Consider the following 3,547-nt stretch of genomic DNA (forward strand, 5'->3'; position numbering starts at 1 on the left):
ATGGCTACTATAGAATGTTACAGAAAGACAATGCATGTAAATTTTATCTGTATCCATTACATTCTGCAGAACACAGAGGAAATTTCTGGGCTTGTGGAGAGGTTCGAACATTGCTGGAAATCGCTGTGCTCTGTATCCTGCCTAGGAAATCCCAGTCCTTGAGGCTTAAATAAGCAATTATTTAAATTACAGAAAGTAGGGATGGGCAGGGTGCTGGGAAGGAAGATGATGCTTTACAGCTAAAAACCAGCTGCCATCTCATTGATTTAACTGCACGTGTTTATTAACATGCTGTTGCCACCCACCTTCTTGGATAGGTTGTTTCTTTGCACTAAGAAAGAACTTTCACATAATACACCATACTAGTCATCTCTCCTTTTGTCAGACTGCTTGCAGTCCCAGGTGTATACTCTGGAAAAGCGAGGGTGCTTGCACAGAGGTGATGATTAACTCCTGTCATGACATTTGCCTAACATGAGTTTGAAATTTCTAACTGTGCAGACATGATGGGTCAGTTCTAACACTTCTCTTGATCTTTAGTAAGTGGGCCTGTGTAGTCCTACTGCTTCAGTGCTTTTGCAGTCTGTAGTCTCAGCCTGTGTTAGCTGAGCTTATAATAGTATTACTGAGCAGTTCTCATTGAATTCTGTCACCACAGCTGATAAAAATAAGTGAATACTGGGCATTGGGTTGGGGAGGGGGAGTAGTTGTTTTATATGCAAACTGATAATCTTTCAGGAAGGTATGTTGATTTTGTAGAAATTGTTGAGCTTGTTCAAATTAACCTTGCATTTGGGTGCACTTCACCACAATACATGAGATGAACTGTTTCCACTGAAAACAGTATCCTGCCAACTCAAATTTGACACTTAATTTTTATTACATGGAAAACTTACTGTATAACTCTTATATTTTTTAGTTACCCTTAAGTGAAACTAGAATTATAAAGGTGACTATCTTAATGTTTAAATAGTGTATCCACTTTCTGCATTTATGTTGATTAATGAAAGAATCAGCTTATACCTACTTATATTTATTGCAATAGATTTTGCAACTAAAATCCAGTAAGAGAAGGAAATGTAGAGGTTAGATGTGATCCAGTGAGAATAAAAATGGTATCTGTTGCCCCATCTCATTCCTTTGTCAAAATATGACATTTTTCCCATGTTCTAGCTACACCTAGAACATGATTTCAAATAATGGAAATTTTACCTGCCTTTTTAAGAGCTAAGTGTTGCTAGAAAACCATGCTCTAGAAGTATAAAGCAGCCCATCCTTGTGTTGTTTGGGCTTGAAGAATGCTGTAGAATATTGTGAAGTTTTTAATCAGCAAAAGCAACACACAAAGGTTTGTGTACCCAGTGCTCGCCTTTTGCCTGCTGGATAACATTCTCCCAGCCTTTAGAGGGCCAGTACCAGTCAGCACAGGTGCTGTTTTGACAACTTGGACACCTCTGCAAATGAGGCTGCTTCCCAGCAGCAGGCTTTCCATGCAGGCAGCACAGCTACTGCACTTCTCCATATGCCCAGTATTAGTTCTGAGGAGACAAATGCCATTCTCACAGGCAGCACAGCCATTCCCCAGGCAGGCATGTTACCTATCCTGGAGTGGGGTGCTTTGGGGCAGCAGCCATAGGAGCTGGACTGTGCTTTCAGGAATTGTGTTAAGGTGCCAGAGAGGTTGATGGAATGGCATTTGGCAACGTGGTTTCCATAGATACCTATGTCCTTTAGCAGTACTTCTGGGAATAATGCTTGGGTGTGCTGGGTAGGAGGAGAGCAGTGGCAGATACCTGTGGAAGCAGCTGGTGCTGGGGCAGTTGCATAGGCAGGTGTAAGGGTGTGCAGTGACCCATCTCAGCTTTCCCTAGCCCTGAGCCAGCCCCAGGCTCCCCTTGTGGGTTGTCCCCTCCTCAGGTGAGAATGGCAGATTGATCTGGCAGGCGGGTGCAAGTGCTGTGGGGGTGAGACCTTGAGCTACTGGGGGTTGTCGTATGCATGAGGAAGACCCACAGTAGCAGTTGGGTTTTAGCGCCCTGGCACTGTGGTTACAAACACTTCTTTTTCTTTTTTCCCCACTGTTTGCAATGAGACATTACAATAATGGCAAACTCCTTCTTGATATCAAGGCCAGTTTTGAATCTAGGCCTCTAACATAAAACACTTTATTTTAATGACCATAATATTTTGCTTTGGTACTTGCCCTACCTATTTCCATGATTAAATAAAAAATGGCGCAGCTTTTCAGAGTGTGTAGGCCAGGCTTTTTTCTGGTATGTGGCTGTGGAGCTAGAAATGTAGGAGACCTATGCAGGACAGAGCTGTATTTTAAATAGTTCTTTTACATGCTAATTTTGTTCTTCTCAGGATTTCAGGCCTCTCAGTTTCTCAGGCCTCTGTAATAGCCTTTGAGGCTGTGGTGACTTCAGCTGCTGTCAAAGGGTCCAGCGACTGGGAAGGCTTTTTTGTACCCCTTTAAGCACGTCAGGGCCTTTGGTAAAATTAACCTCCATTAAATGAGTCCTAATAGACTTGGACAGTCCTCTTCATTCCCATGGTCTCTTTGTTGTTGCCTTGTGTTTCCCACAACCACCCTAACTCACCTATCTGTGAATATTGAATTTCAGAGTGTGGTGTCGCTGTCAGTCCACCCATTGAGCTGTGCCTGGCATGTGTCCATGGCCTGTGGATGGCAGTTGGTGGGTTTAGCACTGGCCTTCCAGGGCATGGGGGTCTTGCAGTCTGCTCCAGCTGCCCCCATATTCATATGGGGGCTAACCTTAGCAGGAGCAGGAAAACGTAGACCTTTTTATGTGGGTCCTGCCTACAATAGGCAAGAGACAAGTACAGAGGAGTGCCTGCTGATTTTCGGGGGTAGGAAAGGGAGAAAGTACAGGTTGGTTAGAGCTTTACCTGTAAGTGGCAGGAAGAATGATTAGTCTAGATTGTTGTCTTGACTGGATTTTGGCTGCATTATTAATATGGTCTTTGGTACAAAAAAGATGTTTGAGAGAGGAAGATTTGGAGGGCAGCAAAACTGAAGGAAAAGTTCAGAAAGTTTTGTTTTGCCTAGTTAACCTTCCCATTAACAAATAGGTATTTGGGCATGTCTGCCTAGTTAAAAATTAACATTAGATGTACTGTAGCAGGCTTCAACTCTGGCACAAAAACAGAAGCCAGCTGAAAAGGTTTTTAATTGGGCCAAATACCTTAATGTCACCAGGGTTTGTGGGAGGTTTGGATGTATCAGGAAGTGTGAGCTTTGCCACCTAGGTTGTTTTGTTTCCTAAGACCTTTACATCTTAAGAGAAAACAGACATTTTATCTCAGTAACCTACATATTTACCTTAAAAGGCGTAAGAGGTACAGTGATCAGCCCTGGTATCTTTCCTCTTTGAGCTGAGGAAAGCAAATGAAAACTGTCTTTCCAAGGGGCTGCTGGTACCTGGAGCACTCAGCAAACATTGTACAGCCCCTGCTCCTTTGCCTGCCAGTGCCTTCTAGGGACTGCCAGGGCTGAGGGGTGTTAAAATAAAAGTCTTCTAGC

General features: G+C 43.4%; 1 protein-coding gene across 1 annotated transcript in view; it reads left to right on the forward strand.

Moving 5' to 3' along the window:
- Positions 1–3,547, forward strand: part of SATB2 (SATB homeobox 2) — a 108,206-nt gene that overhangs the window by 67,992 nt on the left and 36,667 nt on the right. The window lies entirely within an intron of this gene.

The sequence above is a fragment of the Chaetura pelagica genome, unplaced genomic scaffold (genome assembly GCF_000747805.2).
Source record: "Chaetura pelagica isolate M959 unplaced genomic scaffold, ChaPel_1.0 scaffold21, whole genome shotgun sequence".
NCBI lineage: Eukaryota > Metazoa > Chordata > Aves > Apodiformes > Apodidae > Chaetura > Chaetura pelagica.